Genomic DNA, 18,716 nt, shown 5'->3' on the forward strand with positions numbered 1-18,716 from the left:
TAACAGAGCTGTAACTGACAAGCCGTCAAACTTACCATCAAAGTATTCAGCTGGGTGGATTTCAGCCCTGGCACCATGTTATGCCACCATCACCACTAATTCCAAAGTACCGTTATCGCTCCAAAAGAGACCTCAGTAACAGCAGCTGCCCGCTTCGCTGTTCTGAAATCCACCGTCCTCTGCTTCCTGTTCCAATAGACTTGCCTAATCTAATACTCAGATAAGTGGAAGCCTATGTTACATAGCCTGTTGTGTCTGCTTTGATGTTGCTTAATGTATTATATGTTAAGTACAATATCAGTACTTAATTCCTTTTTATGCTAACATAATATTCCATTATATTGATACAATCAATATAATTGTGTATCACTATCCATTATATTTTGTTTATTTCTTCATCATCTGACAGAAGTTTGGGTTGTCTCCATGTTTCAAGAGTAATGAGTAGCCCATGAGCATTTGTGCACAAATTACTGTGTAAGTAAATATTGTCCTTTCTCTGGGTGTAGAATCTAAAGGTGTAATTGCTAGGCTGCATGGTCCTCTGTTCAAATTGCTGAAAATAGGCTGTGTTCCAAAGCAACCACGTCTGCATCTCTCCCAGCAGTACATGTGGCTTCCAACTTCATACGCTCCTTGTTTTTGGCATTCTCCTGTATGTAATAGTTGTAATTTTTTTCACTCCCCAATGTGATCTATATTCAGCATTTGTTTGTGTCTTTATTAATATTCTGCATTCAGCTTTGGAGAATGATCTATTCAAAATTTTTGCACATTTTTTGAGGGATATTGGTCTTTGGGTTATTAATTATGACTATTCCTTATATAGTCTCGATCTGCCATTATTGGATGTGAAAATACCTAAAAATGTTTCTTCTCATTGAGTGACTTATTTTCACTATCTTGGTAGTATCTTCTGAAGTTCAAAAGTTTTAATTTTTATCTATTGCTTATACTTTTGGCGTCCTTTCTTTTTAATGTTTTAAAATATATTTTTATTATTTTTAAATGTGTGTATGTAGTGTGTGTGTTGTCTGCATGTGGGTGATGTGTATATTAGTGTAGGTACTCACAGAGGCCAGAGGTGTTGACAATCCTGGAGCTAGAGTTACCGGTAGTTGTGAGTTGCCTACAGCCACTGCTCTTCTCTGGAGAGCCATCCCTCCAGTCCCCCCCCCTTTTATTTTTAAGTTGCATTTACTTTCTCTCTCTCTCTCTCTCTTCTCTCTCTCTCTCTCTCTCTCTCTCTCTCTCTTCTCTCTCTCTCTCTTTCTCTCTCTCTTCTATCTCTCTCTCTCTCTTTTCTTCCTCTCTCTCTTTCTGTCTCTATGTCTGTGGGGCATGAATGTGTGTGTGTGTGTGTGTATGTGTGTGTCTGTGTTGTGAACATGTATGTGAGGTACGTGTGTGGTATACATGTGTGTACATGTCTGGTGTACACATGTAAAAGTGCATGCATAGATACAGATGTGCATGCATGTATGAGGAAGCTGAAATTCTATCTGGTTCCACTTTGTTTTGAATATAGGATCTCTCATTGAACTTGGAGCTCACCAGTTTGGCAATACTAGCTGGGCAGCCAGCTCTAGGGATCCTCACGCCAGGCTTCCTGGCACCAGGAGTACTGATTTGCCACCCCACCAACAAAGCTGAGATTTTGATAATGACTGCACTAACATTTTATAAAACAGTCATTACAATAATATGAGCCTAAGACACCCTGCTTGCCTTTTACTTAGACTTCCCTTAATTTCTTACAACAATGTTTTGTGGGCTTAAGGGTATAAGTTTTAGACTTCCTTTGTGAGAATCATCCCAAAGTATTTTATTATACTTGATCCTCCTTAAGTGAAATAACTTTGTTGAATTGTTCTACGCAGTTCATTGCTACTATATAGAAATAGAAATGAGTTTTATATCCATCTTGTGGCCTATAAATTTAATGATCTGTGTTATAATGTCTCTGTATTAGTTTGATTTTCTATTGCTATGGTAAAATACCAGGACCAAAAGCAACTTAAGAAATGAGTTCACATTCTCTTTTACAATGAAGTTGCTAGGTATTGTACAAATACAGATTTATCTACATATTCTACAATGATGAACCTCACCTAACTGTGTTGTCTTGGGATACATACTAATAAGAATCTGAAGTCATAATCTCAAAAAAGCTATAAAGAGGTATACTATATTTTTAGTCATATAAATCATGTACAATACAGTATTTTAAAATATCAATAAATGTAATGGAAATTTGAGAAGAAGAAGAAGAAGAAGAAGAAGAAGAAGAAGAAGAAGAAGAAGAAGAAGAAGAAGAAGAAGAAGAAGAAGAAGAAGAAGAAAGAAAGAAAGAAAGAAAGAAAGAAAGAAAGAAAGAAAGAAAGAAAGAAAGAAAGAAAGTGAGTTCCCTTTGGCTTCTAGTTCCAGAGAGGTGAGAGTCCTGGGGAGTGCCAGGAGTCACGAGGGTGTGGCAGCAGGCAGAGTGGGAAGCTGAGAGGTCGCCTATCAACTGTAAACACAGAACGGAGAAAGCAAGGAGTGAAGCTAAGAACTCTCAAAGTCCACCCTCAATAATGTACTTCCTCCAGCAAGGTGGTGCCACCTTCCCAACAGCACCAATGATGTACTTCCTCCAGCAAGGTGGTGCCACCTTCCCAACAGCACCAATGATGTACTTCCTCCAGCAAGGTGGTGCCACCTTCCCAACAGCACCAATGATGTACTTCCTCCAGCAAGGTGGTGCCACCTTCCCCAACAGCACCACCAACTGGGGACCAAGTGTTCAAATACCTGGGCCTATGGGGGACATTTCTCACACTAAGTACCACACGTAATCCCGCTCTACCGATTCCTTGGGGCTTCTAAACACAAGACCACCCCATCTAAAATTACATCATTGTAATTCTTTAGAACTAGATTCAAATTATTCCCTGCCTAGTTGCTCCAGTTAGAAGTTTCAGGATGGTATCAAATAAAAACAGTGAAAATGAACAAATTTGACTTATATCTGACACTAGAGAGCAAGCTTCCAACCTTTCATTGTACATAATGTTCACAATGGGAAATTATAGAGGTTCTTCACCAGGTATGAAGAAATTTCCTTGTATTTCTAGTTTATTGCATAACAAAAGGGTGTCGAATTTTGTCAGATGGTTTTTCTGCCTGTATCAAAATGAATCATGACATTTTTTACTTTATTAATATGACACATTGTGTTGATTAATTTTCATATTATATCATATCATTTCTGCCTTGTGTCCCTCAGATACAGCATACCTGGCAATGGTATGTGACCCTTCGTACAGTTGCTCAATTTGGTTTGCATATATTTTGTGAAGATGAATGCATTTATGCTCTAAAAATGCACTGAATTAGCAATCAAAATCGTCCTACAAAGAAACACCTTTGCACATTAAGGAATGTGATGTTTACACATTTTTGTGAGCTTTGTGACTTTCTGTGTTCATGATTTTATTCCATTGGGGTCACCAAATATGCTTCTTAATGCCTAAATGTGATTTCTAACCATAAATTATGGAGTACATTAAAGCATTGAAGGAAAAACCTACAACCTAAATTCTATAACTGATTTTTAAAATGTACATCTCGACAATAAAAAAATGAAACAAAGATGGGTTCAGACAAACCAAATTCAAAATAATTCACTGTAGCAGAACTTCAGGTGGAAGAGATATATACAAATAGTATAATGACCCTCTTCTAATTTATGACTCCATTAAAAGATGATTGACTATTAAAAGGAAAAGTAATCACCGTGTATTGTACAATTCATACCTTGTTGAGCCTCCCTCTTTGTAGCTTCTTTTAAGACAGCATGCTACGATAAATAGTTGTACACTCTCAGGGGAGACCACATCACCACATCAGAACAACTCCGAGCCAAAAAACAAACAAAAAAAAAAAAACAAAGAACCTAAGGACAAATTCATGGGGAGCAGATGGACTCTGCACACACTGCAAGATGCCTGTGCATCTTGTGCTTCCTCTCTCAATGACAACAGTTACCCTACACCTCTCTGCCTCTCCAAAATCTCTCTTGCAGAATCAATTACACACACACATACACACACACACACACACACACACACACACCATGGAACTACCCAGGCTTACCCAGGGTCACCCAAGACAATGCCAGAATTAGAATTTGCTCCTCTTGTACCCTGTATGAGTAGATAAACCTAGTCATAGGTTATTAAATAAAAATTCTATGACAGAGGTTGGCGATCTCCTGTTGATTGGGGAGGTCCCTGATATCCCCAAAACAATACAAGCAATTGCCACTGCCATTGGCTACCCAACAGAACTTGATAGTACCATCCTATTGCTGAAGAGTGATGCTGGGCTGAAAGCTTCCTTCATGCTGGCTGTTCCTCACATTGCTAGAATGTGATATGCCGATGGCTAGGACAGCATTTTTATCAGCTATCTTACTCAGCTGTAGCCCTCGCATGCAGTACTACGGACTCAGCAAGATGTGCCTACCGGTGCAATCACAACAAGTCTGTTACAGGAGTAACCAACACTTAGTGCTCAAACAGGAGGGAATTCCTTTCTGGTGCTATGAACCCATTCAAACGCCATGACATGGCCCTAGTGGGGGAAGCTACTGCTATTGTTTAGCGTAAGAGATGTGATATGTAAATATATAAACACCCTTCCGACACTAATTCAGAGTTATCTATAAAATATCAGTGGTTCTCACAGGTCATGTGGTGAGTTTCATAAAAGGTAATGACATTTTTACAAAACACGAAGTATTAATACATTTAGATTTTTGAAAGTTAATATGCTATATTTAGTCAGCTACTGAAGACTAGAGTTCTGTTTATACTAGATGAAAATTTTAAACTATGATACACACATACACACACACACACACACACACACACATATATATATATATATATCCTTATCATCAAAAAAAAGGTTCTTGTTCTCCCAACACTTCTGTATGCAACATCTTGATCCTGTCAGGGCACCAGCATCTTCAGATGCTTGTACCAGGTACCACCCTAAAATTCCATGTTAGTCCCAGAAGAGTATCTGGGAAATACTTGACTGAGGATGAACTCAACCCTGATCCTTAAGGAGATTCACAGAAAAAGAGTTTTCCTAGCGTTATATTCACCTAAGAATGTGAAGAAGTTTGTTGTTGGCCAGCATTTCATCTTAGGACAAAAATGCTTACAAAGAGCTCAGCCCATGGTTTTAGGTAAACACTGCTACTGACTGGATAGACTCTGGGTTGACCTCCTCTCCATGATAGAGCTTTGCAATGCTTTTCTTGTGTTATAATGAAAATGGCCTTGGAGGAAAGACTATTGACACAGATACCTACAGTGTTGAGGGCACAGTGCAAAAGAGCTGCTCTATCTTGCATACTCAAGATCTCTAGAGTCCAGGACACACTCCCCCTGCATGTGTCTTACCAAGAAAGGGGCCAAAATACTGCTTGATCTTCAGGAAATATCCATCTTTCTCACAAGGAGCCTGATGAGCCACAAATCACCCCACTGAGGAACCACAACCAGCAGCCTTAGGGGCAAGCTTCTGCTTCGGAGGAGATCCAACGTGTCTGAAGGTTGCTGGGCAGGTGGTTTCAGTTACATCTAGAGCAGGGCAAGCACTAGACTTTGATTTCATCAGGAGATTGTTTTTCTAAACAAAAGGAATATGCAAGGCGCAGCACCTGTGTTTGCTGAGCATTAAATCAGTAAGCTGTCCTCACTAAAGGCTTTGACTAATTAAAAATTAGATCACTGTATCCAGAACATGCAGTGGAAACACCACATAGCAGGTTCTTTAGATATGCATGTGCAACATAGTCTCCAAAGTTTATAAACATCTGTAACTCTGCCTTCTAGAGTATGTTACTTCAACCTCAGGACATATACCATGTCTGGGAAGCTGATAGAACTCCTTGTTAAATCCAGACAAGATTACCAAGTTTATACACAATATGCAATTTGGGGAATTTACTTTTTAGTGACTACCAAATTAAATCTTGTGAGGCAAGTAGGCTACATGAAAATAAATAAATCACAGGGTTTTTTTAATGGCTGTTTGTCCAAAATCAAGAGAAAATCACATAACTCGTAATATATGTAGCCTGACCTTAGAAAGTGTCTCATCATCTAACAATATGCGGTTTTATAAAACAAACTCCTACACAGAAATAGAACAGTTTTTGACTCAAAAGTGTATATGGTTCTGCAGCTAAAAATAGCAGAAAAGACTTGAGCTTGGAAAGACAGTCATCTCCTGGGGACAGAATTTGTTATGCTTCCTGAGTTTGCATACTGAAGAGCTGTACTGTTTGTAAGACTTTTTACAAGAATCAAACAAACCTTAAAAGAGAAAACCCCTCTTCGGGAGGTTTTACAATGTTTTGAAAATTGCACAGTATATTCTAGACGTAATTTAACCAGTGTGCATTGTGTTGTGCCGTCATGTACACTTTCAAATACTTTTTAAAAGCCCTGGAAGGATTTGTAAGAATGCGCTAAGCAGAGTGTACACGCTCATGAACACGTGGCATGCCGGCTCCCGGTCCTCACTTTCTCCAAGTCCCACCAGACAGGGTCCCTAGGGACCTCTGTGTTCCAGTCTGGGAGGGAGGGTTACCAGGGTGGGAGAGGAAAGCTGCTGACTCACAACCAAATGGCTGCTCTCCCTCCCCAGTCCTGCAGAGAAAGCTACCCTGTGATGGGAAAACTGTCCTTGCTCTCTCGGTGACATTGTGGAAAGGAACACCCCCAGGAACTCCCACCACCAACCCCCAGCGCTCACAGTGCACGGGCTTGGAAGGATGGAAACCAGAAGGAGTTAAACAGAGAGGAACTAGGGAGAAGAAGGAAGAGCAAGCATGGACCTTTCCAGTCCTGGGGTTGGACTGGAAAATCCCCTGCCCCGCCCCACTGGGACACGCCTGTCCCGAGTGGCTGCCGGCCCCAGGTCTGTGTAAAAGCCTTCACCCAGACTCTTACAAACGTGTATTTTTAAAACCAGTTTCTCTTCCAAAACCTCAACACTTTCTTGCTCACATCTTGTCATGAACTTAAGCCTTCTCTTGTCAACTGGACACTCCACCACTGCTCTGCCCTGGGTGAAAATCTTTAATTCCAAGCGACCAAGAACCTGACACGTTTTATATAGCCAGAAATTAATCAATAACAGTAAATGAAAACCGTGTGTGTGTGTGTGTATTCCCCAATTGCCTTGAAGACACAGGGTGGGGGTGACTAGGGAGGAACACAAAGGGACCCTTCTGAAATGATTGACTATGTTCTGTGCCGGTCCTGATGAAGGTTTACAGCTGTATGCAGGTATCATAATTCTATTAGCCCACTGTGTATTGTGCATTTTATTGTATGTAGGTTTTTTTAAACCTCAATGGAAAAAACAAAAATATTTAGCTGGAGTTAAATGCATGCATGCCGAAATGGCTTGGGATAAAGTGTTTTGAAATCTACACCTTACTTTGAAACATATCCCACAATAAGATGTGTTGATAACTGGATGGGGTAGGTTAATGGATCTGTTTGTGGTGAATAAAGTCTGTTAAAACATCAATTATGGAGTAAAACTTGCTCTAGGGGGGCTGTTTGTTGTGGGATCTTTTCAGCTTTCCTGTAAATTCAAAGATTTTGCAATAAAAGATCGGTGTTGATACTGAATTTGAGTTTCATTTTAGTATGATTTTATAATGAATATAGGTGTTATATCTGACTCATATTTATGCAAGACCCAAGCACAGATACATACATGTGTATAAACATAGACCACAGATAGATATAACCCATATGTTACATTACTAGGGTGATTTAAAAGGCATGGTCTGAAATAAAACAGGCAAGCGCTTTATTTTCTCTATCACACACACAGAGATATCTGCTAGCATGACATGAGAACTGATTTGCTCTCTACATGAAAAAAGCACTCGAGATATTTTGAGGCCCTGCCACAAAATATTACACATAAGGTGATAGAAACAGTTCCTCTGCTTGCCTCTCGTGCCTGCTCATCCATGACACTTCCACGCTGCTAACTCTTCTAGGTTCAACTGCAAAGGGAAGCAATTATAACCCCGACTTCACACAAACACATACACACACACACACACACACACACACACACAAGCGTACAACAGAGATATGAACAACCTTGTCTTCACTTAAGGCTGACTTCTCCTAAAAGATCGGTGGTGCTTCCGATAGGAAATACATCATGAAATAAGTATCTGGGAAGGATCTGAATTGTGTGGGCATGGCTTCCTGACATCATATACCTGACTGAATACACCTGCAGCGGGGTGCAGAACTGTTTCTGCTTATAAAACTCCAGAGTTTTAATAATGTCATGAAACAGTGTTGAAAATACAGGCAACAACTGATTAAATACAACGAGAGAGCACTGGAATCCGGAAAGAAATAAGCGCCTGGCAACACTAGGCTGAGAAAGACACATCCGAAGACACAGCGCTGAAGTCGAGAGTGACAGCTCCAGATGAGTTTTAAGTCTGCCCATGAGAAACAAAGTAACAACCCACTGATTTTTCCAACCAAGTACCTAACACAATGCGGTAACATAGTGGGGTTGTGTGAAAGGGTTTGAGATTGTTGATTTATGTTTCCTGGTGCTGGGACTCAAACCAGGTCCCCGTGGAGAGGTAGGCAAGCACCATAGCCTAAAGCTGACTATTCAGCGACATCACTGGCAGAACCCTTAATATAATCATCACAAAACAAAGCATGGTTAAAGATTCCACTCTGAATCCTGGTCCCATTCACTGTAAACATCGTGAGAGAGGCTGGCCAGGTGACACAGTGGTTAATGCACCAGTCGGTCCTGCAAACACAAGGACTAGGGTTTGGAGCCTCAGAGTTATGGAAAAGCCTGTGTCTGCTGCCATCATGCAATAATTGCAGTGCTTAGCATGTAGAGGACTCCTGGGAGACCTGGTTAGGCAGATTAGGCAGACAAGGATGAACCAGCATGCTCTAGAGTCAATTGAGAGGGCTTGCCTCAAAGAGAGATCATAGAAGTTCCTAACATCAGTCATAGGTCTCTGTCTCTCCATCTCTGTGTCTGTGTGTGTCTGTGTGTGTGTGTGTGTCCTTTGTGTTCCTGCACAGATGTGCTCTCACACATACACATAAAATAAAATCCAGGAGCTAAGAATGGTTAGCCTGGTAGTGGTGCTAGAGACACTTCCCTATGTCGGCACCAGTCCCGTTAAGCTTACCTCTGGTCTAAAGCTGCACCTGGCCCACATGGAGCAGGAGGATGAGTGGCCGGCAGCGCTCCAGCCTCCCAAGGATAATGAGAAGTCGACACCAGTTGCGTCAGTGCCTTCTGGGAACAGCGGAGTTCATCAGCCACCCGCCACTCAACGTGTATCAAATATGTCAAGGCCTTTTATGTTATCTGCTGAGGAATCCAGGCAGAGTGAGGGTGAAGGGGGGTCACAGGTCATTCTGTCACTATCCAACCATGGTGCAAGGTACCCCTCCCCACTGCCTCCTACACCTTCCCAGATGTTTCGTCAGCCATGGTATGTCCACCAACCAGGCAGAATGATTGACACGGGATCCCACATGATGTCCTTGGGGAGTCCAGGTACTCTGGTGGGAGTGAACATAGCCTTCAGTGAGAATCTGATGCCTCACAGTGGCCTGCTAGGCTCAGCTTCCAGTGGTGCCCCACAGCAGCGCCCCACCAATGCCTTATTCTGTCCCTCAACAGTACCTGCTGCCACAACAAAATATTGTTTGTCCAAGGCATGGCTTCCCGTGGGGCCTGTGCCATGCCTCCCTCGATGGATCGGATGCTGCACTTAAATCCCTATAATCTTGGGATGCCCCCAGCTAGGCTTCAGCCATTGCTGACTAGATTCCCAGGACTCGCTTGTGACACAGTCAAATTCCCAGGAAGGACCTTTCGTATCTGAGCAGCCCACACCTGGTCCACAGGGGACAGAGAGCCCCAGTGCTTCAGGAGAGGCATCTGGGAGGCCACCTCCTGTGGAGACCCAAAGAAGCCAAAGGTCAGAGAATTTGGAACTTGTTTTTAGTTCATTCAAGATTATTGTGCTTCTAACTCAAACGAAAGTCCTACCTAGTTGTAAATTAGAGTTCTGCTCTCTCAAGGCTATTGTCAACAGGTGTGGCTAGTTGCCAGACCTCTTGCTCTTGAAATAGAGTAGTTGGTCCCTACCTAAAATAAAAGTCTAAGGATCTAAGTTACACTTCCCTTTATGGAAATAACTTGGGATTCCACCCAGGGAGTGGTTTGCCTACAGAGTATTTGGTCTAGGGCGTGAGTCTAGGGCATGAGTGATGAATGTAGCCCGTGACTTTCAGTTTGTATGTTAATGCAGTCTTTTGTTCTACTCCTACCTTTTGCTATCAGGGATCTCACTGAAATTCCCTCCCCGATACTGTCCTATGTGTTTCTGTGTTTTATTATTTTTATTCGCGTCTTTGTATTCTTTACTGTATTTCTAAATTCCCACGCCTCCACTCTGGAAGAAAGGTGTTTTTGTCGAGGCTGTCTCCGACAACCTCCCGCTTCAAGGCCTTATGTCTGCTCATATGAAAACCACGGAGAAGCTTACACCAAGCACTCTCACCTCATGAGTCATCAGGGTAAACACAAGGGTGAGAAGCCATGCGTGTGTGACTGGGGAGGCTGTACGTGGTCTTTCTTCCACTCTGATGAGCTTGGACGACAAAGACGGATCCACACCAGAGACCGACCACATAAATGCTTGGAAACTGGCCGACAGTTCCTGAGATCCGACCATCTCAAGCAACACCAAAAAACTCATCAGCACATGCCAGACTAACCGACACCTCAGGCCAACAGCGAACAGACAGACGGTGTTCCTAGTCAGGAGCATTAGCTCCCTTTCCTGGATTCTCTAAACCAAGACCCTGTGGTCCAAGACTGGGTCGTCTCTGGGGTAGTTAAAAGTTCAGATGGAAACAGGAAGTGGTGGGGAAGCTCATATGAAGCCCTTGACACCATCATGGATTCCTCAAAATCTGGTACCTCTCAGGAATTAGTGACTTCTGCCATTTAGCCAGATGAGAAGATGGAGCCATGGACTGGACTTAATTAGAAAGCTCTTTTCTCCTATCAGTCAACAGCAGGGAACACTCTCATGCCTGCCTGTTCCCTGAAACCCATGTTCTCTCCCTGGGTCTTCCACAGTGTCCAGGGCCAGACCATGGGAATGATATCTTAGTATAGAAGGTACTGAAAACATTCTGTGCATTGCATCAGGCTTCTGACCTTCACCATCTATGTGCCCAGAGTTTCTCTTCCCAGATCTTAACCGGAATGCTACACTCCAGGACATGGCATCTGGCATTCCATGGAGCCACCAAAACCAAGTCAAAATCAGTCTCATAAGGACACTGATAGTCATAGGGAAACTTCAGGGAAGGGGAGATTGGAGAGATGCTGGTAGTGATACTCTTTCTCTCTATCCCCATGAATTGTTGCAAGTATTGTTTGTCTCCAACAGCAGCCTATAGACACGCCCTTCAAGGCTGGCCATGAAGCAGTGTCCATCACGGAAATGTGCTGCCTTGGGTCACTTTATATTCTTTTCCTTCTACTTGATCTCCCTCCTACACCTTGGTGTTGGACGTCCCCAATAAACGCAGTGTATATGCTGTTTAAAAGTTGGCATGAGGAATGGGAAGGCTCAGGGCAAACCCCACCGTAACATCTTCTCTACCCGGCCCAAGTATCAGGTTACAGATTTTTCACTTATGTATTTTTTAAAAAGTATATTTATTGCCGGCACATGTGTGGAGGTCAAAGACAACTTTGGGGAGTTAGTGATCTTCTAGCATGCATGACCCTAGGATTGAATTCAGGTTGTCAGTCTTGGCAGGAAGCACCTTTCTCTCATGAACCATCTTGTTGGCCTTTGTTTGGTTTTGCTTTTGAAAAAGGGTTTCACTGTGGAGCCCAGGCTGAGTTACAGGTGTGAGCACCCACCTAGTTTCCGGTTGCCTCCCCTCCCCTCCTGTCCCCTCCCCTCTCCTCCTCTCCCCTCCCCTAAGGTTTTGGGGGACAATAACTGTTCTGGTAACTCACCCTGGCTGTCTAAAACTCCCTCTGGATTCAGTCAGCCATTTTACTGAGCATTAAGCTAACAGAAAGAAGCTAGGCCTTAAGTCATCTTCCTTGTAGGAGCTCAATAAAGGTTTATTAAGTTGAAAAAAAAGAGATAATGAGCTTGGCCAAGCCACCCAGTGGCACAGCCAGAACCCCAAATATGTCTGCCCCCAAAGTGGGTTTCTTCCCTAAGAGCTGGCACCTTCCATGTGTGTTCGATAGAACCAGACCCAGTCCTGTGCCAGGTATTGGCTACAGAAAGGTGATTCCATCTTACACTTAAGGGACCATGTTGTGCCCACATATTCACAAGCCTCCACAGCACAAGACATGGGTGGGGGCACAGCTGAAGAATGTACCAGGAAGAGCAGGCCTCAGTGTCTGAGCCAGACCTTAACCACAGAGGCCTAGCCATGTCTCATTCCCAGACACCCTTGGTTGAGCATCCTGAGCACTGAAGAGTTTGAGGCACAGTCACTCTGACTGTTAAGGAGCAGCAAAGACCAGAACTGGCCTCTACCTGTGGATGTCGGAAGCTACTGTTGGAAGCTGGCGTGTGTCAGCCTTGAGTGGTGGTATGTGCCTGGAAACCCAGCACTCAGGAGATGGAAGCAGATTAGGAGCTTGACATGACTAAAAGTGACAGATGACAAACGAGAAGATTAATTCCCTGTTTATTGTGATGTCTACCATATATGAAAAGTATGACTTCCTGAATTTTGCAGGCAAATGGACGGAAATAGAAAACACTATCCTGAGTGAGGTGAGCCAGACCCAAAAAGAGGAACATGGGATGTACTCACTCATATTTGGTTTCTAGCCATGAATAGGGGACGTGGAGCCTATTATGCGTGATCCTAGAGAAGCTAATTAAGAAGGTGAACCCAAAGAAAAACATTTAAGCGATGAAAGGAGACAGAGACAAAGACCCACATTGGAGCACCGGACTGAAATCTCAAGGTCCAAATCAAGAACAGGAGACAGAGCACGAGCAAGGAACTCAGGACCGCGAGGAGTGCACCCACACACTGAGACAATGGAGATGTTCTATCAGGAACTCACCAAGGCCAGCTGACCTGGGTCTGAAAAAGCATGGGATAAAACCGGACTTGCTGAACATAATGGACAATGAGGACTACTGAGAACTCAAGAACAATGGCAATGGGTTTTTGATCCTACTGCACGTACTGGCTTTGTGGGAGCCTAGGCAGTTTGGATGCTCACCTTACTAGACCTGGATGGAGCTGGCTGGTCCTTGGACTTCCCACAGGGCAGGGAACCCGGATTACTCTTAGGGATGATGAGGGAGGGGGACTTGATGGGGGAGGGGGAGGGAAATGGGAGGTGGTGGGCGGGGAGAAGACAGAAATCTTTAATAAATAAATAAATAAATAATAAAAAAAACAAAATAAATTTTTTTTGACATTTTGCCTGTACATGTACAGTGCTTGAATGGAGGTCAGATGACAGCTCACCAAAGTTTCCCTTCTATCATGGAGGTCCCAGGGATCAAACTCAAGTCTTCAGGCTTGGTGGCAAACAGTTTTACTATCCACTGCACCATGTTGCAGACCCATATATATATATATGTGTGAACATTACTTATGTAGCCCCAAGCTGGCTCTGAACTATGTCACCAAGGGTAACATTTAATTGATTCTTCCTCCAAGTGCCAGGATTACAGATGCCAACTCCACAGGTATGTGCTGGGGAGAGACCAGGGCTTCGGGAACGCTAGCCAGACACACTAGCACCAAACTACACCTACAGTGCAAAGCTTGTATCTATGATGCAATTTAAAGAATACGTATTCTCCTTTCTAAGTCACTGGAGTCAAAGAATTTGTTTATTTAATTGAGTCTTTTTTTTTTTTATCCTCCAGAGATGTAACCACTCTTGGATCTTGGTAAAGCTGGTGTTGTTATTGTCTTTATCACATATGAGTCTATGACTAAGCAATACAGTGATTGGTTTTGTATGGTTTTACTGTTTTTTACTCTGTCTGAGGTTCAATAAGTTTTAATATGAAGAAAAAAAAAGAATGGTTACCCTGTGGGTAAGAGTGCTTGCTGTACAAATATCGTAACCTGCATTTACATCCCTGACAGATACATTTTCAAAAGCTATATGTGGCCACATGGTGTCTGTCACCCCATGCTGGGGGTGAAAGCAGGAAGACCCAGGACCTCTTTGGCCTGGCAGCCTTTGAAAGGATGAGCTCTGGGTTCAGTCACAGACCCTGTCTCCAGAGACTAAGGCAGGAAGTGGTAGATCAAGACAGTCAACTTATTCCTCTGGACTTCATGCGCACACACACACACACACATGCATGAACATACACCCATGCGTGCATGTGCATGCACACACATGAATGGTTATCCCAAGTCAAGAAAAAAGGAATTTTAGACAATAAACTTACAAACTACTTCCAAGAGCAGTTGTAGCAGGCAGGAGTAACTAAAAGCAAAGAATCTAAGGTTTTATCTCAGCCTGTTCCCTATAAATGAGAAAAAGCATGCATCACCTTTTTTAAAATACCAGAAAGCAGGAGACGCCCTTCGTCTCAACATGGCCAGTACCTTCACTTGCTCCTCCCTGGTCAATGCTGGAGGAGAGGAATGTTCAGGACACCCTGTTCATCTACTTATCAACATGTAGAAACACTGGTCCTAGTCTCTAGAAGCTGACAGTTTGACCCAGCTGTCCTCAGCCTTCTGGCTCACATACAAGCCAGGCAGTTCTTCGTGTTGTTGGTACTGATGTTTGGCAACATCCCTAGGTTCTACCCCCTAAATGCCAGCAGCACTCCTCTGCCCCGTCTACAGATGTGGTTATCTACAGATACTGTCAAATGTTCCCGGCTGAAAAGACTGCATCTTGCTATGAAAATTCAGCCCTGTGCCGTTCATCCAGGGGACCAGTTCTTTATATTTATTTGTAGTTTTGGAAAATGCATTTGACCTGAAGCAATTTCTATTCCTATTATCAGGTTCTGGAAAGTCAGAGGAGAATTGCTAGCAGTGTACATGTTAGTGTGTGTTATCAGTGGAGGAACTGTTCTTGTCACCATTGTACAGGGAAGATGGAGCCTTCAAACCATCAAGACAAAGGAAGAGCAATGAACTCCTGGCATTCTCCCCATTAAAATAATTTATTAAGATCATGAAAACTTACAGAGCTAATAAAATTGTTGAGAGCGTAGGTGCTCTTTCAAGGGCATAGAGAATCAGAGAACAGAGAATGTTTGAAAACACGTACCCCAGCCCTTCAGGCTTCTACATGATCCTCTCCCAAGTCTTAAGGTGTGTTCCAAAGGAGCCTGAAAGACAACATCATTGTGACCTTTTCAGAAAATCTTGTTTTTCTTGGATAATAATAAAATGAAACCAATGAATATAACTTCAGGAGCAGTTTGACATACAGTCTAAGGATGGAAATGTTCATTGGTTTGACTTGACTCAGAAATCGTAGCATCCAGAGGTGAAAATGAGTTTTTAAACTATCTGCCATCAAGACTGCCTTTGATTTCTTTCAGGCAGGCTTTGACGGAGGTGATGAAGTGCAGAAATTCTGAGGCGGCCTGGAATGTGGGTGCTCTGAGCTGAACCATATGCTTTCAAAGCCTCACAAGCAGATGGCAAAGGTGTTAGCCTTTTTGGAATGGGGATGGCTGACTTTAGATTCATCCAGATGGGCTAAGACACAAAGTGCCAATCAGGGTCAGGGGATCATGGAAGATCAACCAACCAGGTAGAGTGGGTATAAGAATGTATGGGGAGCAGAAGGGTCCCCTCGTGGCTTGCCCACTGTGAGCCTCTTGATCAAAGCATGGAGGTTCGTCATGGAGTCAGTTGTTCAAGATGTGGAGCTGAAAAGAAAATCTTCCTCAGGATCTGAGGCCATCAGAAACTCCAAAGGCAATCCTATTGATTCACATTACTTTATTAGAAAAATACTTACTTCCAAAAATCAGAAAATGATGACTATAATGCCAGAAGTTTAAGATGAAGAAGAGGGATGTTGGGAACGTTGAATATGAGGTTAACCTCACATTATGAGGTTCTGTCTTAAAATACCCCCAAAAGTCAGAAAACAGGACAAAGTAGTTTTAATATGTCATTAATAACCAAACCGCCTGAGCTAATTATAGCCAGTATTTTTCTGTAAGTCTTACATGTTTTTCCAGGTGTCTGGAAATACTCTTTCCTTTAAAAGTGTTTTATTTATCACTGGGCATGGTGCCACGTGCCTGTGACCCCAGAACTCAGGAGAAGGAAGCAGGAGAATCAAGAGTTCAAGGTCAGTCTGAGCTACAAAGTAAGATTCTGTCTCATAAAAACAAGTTTTATTTGTATATGATACTGTTTCATAACCTTAGAAATATTATACTAGCAATGTTCATATATTCTATATCAATGTGCCTATGTGTTACTAGCTGCATTCCAATATTTAGTCATAACAACATAAGCTATTTAATTTATCCATTGAGCCTTGGTGTTAAATGACTTCTGGGTTTGGCTAGTATCAAAAAACACAAGACCTGGGCACGGAGCTCAGTGGGCAAGTGCTGTTCTATCATGTATGAGGCCCTAGGTTCAACCCTGTGGATGGGGCTCTGAAATAAGTATTTCTATGTGTAAACTATATTTAGTTGTCCAATAATCTCCCATGGGTAAATTCTCAGTATTAACTTTTTAATCAAAAAAATGTTTAAAGGAAATTTTTCAAACGTGTTATCTTCTATCTGGTGCTTATGCTGAGGGAGTTCAGGGGCAGGGCACTTGCCTAGCGTATACAAGGTGCCAGATGAGACCACCATGCTCTAGTCAGGCATGTTCATGCACACCTCTAATCTCAACTCTTGGGAAGCTGTTATGGCTAGTTTTTATGACAACTTAACAAACTAGAGTCACGTGGGAAGAGGGAACCTCAGTTGAAGAACTGCCTCCATCAGATTAGCCTGTGAGCAAGTCTGTGGGCAGATTAATGGTACCATTGCAGATGGTACCATTCCTGGGCAGCTGGGCCTAGGCTGTACAAGAAAGGTAGCTGGGCAAGCCTGGGGAATACAAGCAGTGACCAGCCTTCTTCCGTGCTTTAAACTCCTACCTTGAATGTCTACTTGGGCTTCCCTTGATGACGGACCACAACCCTTGTCTTTTAGTCATGGTGTATTTCCCAGTAACAGGAAGCAACTTGTGAGCCAGCAAGCCAGAGGGGGCCAGTAAGAGCCAGAGGGGGCCAGTAAGAGCCAGAGAGGGCCAGTAAGAGCCAGAGGGGGCCAGTAAGAGCCAGAGGGGGCCAGTAAGCAGAGGTCCCCCCCCCCCCCGCACATGGATCTTGCCTCCAGGCTCCAACCTCAGGTTCCTGCCATGACTTTCCTCGCTGATGGACTGTGAGATCACAGTGCAGCGAAATAAACCCTTCCCAAGTGGCTTTTAGTCAGACTGCTTTGTCATAGCCACAAAAAGGAAGCTAGGACGGAATGACATCAGACTTCATCAACTGTCTACAGCACCCTCCACGTGATGGCGGTTCCTGTAAAGGAATTCCAGAACGTAGCCTACCATCTGAAAGTTACAGAGACATTAAAATGTGTTTGTAAATTCAGTAAATAAGTTATTGTATAATTAACCCAAGAATGACCCACAAGAAAATAAGGCTTGCCAACTTCAGACCCTTGAATTCAAAGAGCCTTCATGAGCACTGCACACTCTTAACTAAGCCCATGAAGGTGGCAAGACTACAGAGTGGAAGCCAGGCCCACAGACAGAGAGGAGGGCAAGCTGACAATGCCACACATATTTCCACTCAAGATGAAACAGGATCTGGGGAAAACTGGCCTCTGATGTGTTGTGTGAGGTGTGTGCAGAGATGATCCTCCTATTCCTGACTGGAAAAAGCACCAAAGTGCCCTGAAAGTGGGTCACTGCAGATGTTCTTAGGCAAAGGATGATGTCATGCTAGAATGGAGCAGGCCCTTAATCCAACGGGACTGATGCTCTTATTAAAAGGGAGATCTAGGACACAGAGACAGACAAGCATAGAAGGCTGACAATGAGAGACTCGGAGACGACACTATCACCAACCAAAGCAAGAACCTGAGCCTAATGCTACCCTGCAGCCTACATCACCCTGACCTCACACTTAAGTCTCCAGAACCGGGAGTCAATTCCTGGGACTTCCAGTCTCCAATCTGGTACCTGGTGGCAGCCCTGGCTAACTAACAAGCCTCAGTAGTTCCTTCAACACTACAGAAGCAAAAAGCCAGGAGCCACTGAGAGCCAACAAAGCAGCAGATTCCGTTTCTAAAATCCCAGTCTCTTCAGAAGTGTACGATGTTAAAGCACAGAAAACAAGCCGGAGCATAGGACCCACAGGAGGGACCGTTGCCTCCCCAGGAAGGGAATGAGTTGCTTGCAGAGAGATGTAAGTCTGAGCAGGGCCATTCAGAAACCCACTCCATGTAGTCTTCACAAGGCCTTCCACTCCCTTCTGCCTCATCTTGCTCTCCTGTCTTCTGCTCTCAGGCAAGGCTGCTCTAGCATCCTACCCAAGCC

General features: G+C 43.3%; 1 pseudogene; it reads left to right on the plus strand.

The window, feature by feature from the left end:
* The first annotated feature begins 9,296 nt into the window (after window positions 1-9,296).
* On the plus strand, window positions 9,297-10,870 carry LOC130885258 (Krueppel-like factor 17; annotated as a pseudogene).
* The last annotated feature ends 7,846 nt before the right edge of the window (window positions 10,871-18,716 follow it).

Source organism: Chionomys nivalis, chromosome 12, assembly GCF_950005125.1.
Source record: "Chionomys nivalis chromosome 12, mChiNiv1.1, whole genome shotgun sequence".
NCBI classification, from domain to species: domain Eukaryota; kingdom Metazoa; phylum Chordata; class Mammalia; order Rodentia; family Cricetidae; genus Chionomys; species Chionomys nivalis.